The sequence below is a fragment of the Acanthamoeba castellanii genome (assembly GCF_000313135.1).
Source record: "Acanthamoeba castellanii str. Neff unplaced genomic scaffold scf7180000084686, whole genome shotgun sequence".
Taxonomy (NCBI): domain Eukaryota; phylum Discosea; order Longamoebia; family Acanthamoebidae; genus Acanthamoeba; species Acanthamoeba castellanii.
The window spans coordinates 1,443-1,954 of record NW_004457668.1 but is presented as its reverse complement, the minus strand read 5'-3'; positions in this window follow the sequence as shown (position 1 = coordinate 1,954).

The window sequence follows — 512 nt, the reverse complement described above, 5'->3', positions numbered from 1 at the left end:
TGCGGCCCTCAAATTCCAAGATCGTCTGGCGGGCCGACATCTTGCGTCTGCGATGTCAATCTTGCTCAATGAAAATCAACGACTCAAACGTTGTGCAGTTCCAGGAATCAATTCGCCTTGTTCTACAGTTCCCGACTCGCCAGTTCGACAGAATCACACGGTCAAACTGTGGGGGAACTCACAACTATGGGAGATCACGGTCTGGTTGGGGAAGAGGAGGATCATACATTAGGATGATCATTTTCTCAAAGACTGGGCCAACCAGGAAAGTGCCCGACGCAGACGGATCAGGACGCAGCTCTCCCGGGTTCCTGTGAGCTTTCTCTTGTGTTCTCCTTCTCATGTTCCCCGAGAGCAGATAAATAGGGCCACCCCTTCCCACGTTTCTTCATTCTACATTCACACACTCACAAGCGCTCTACCAGCCTCAACCAGCACTCACACTCACACTCAGCACCACTCCTTCAACGATGAAGTTCGCGTACATTCTCGGTTTCTCCTGCTCGGTCTGT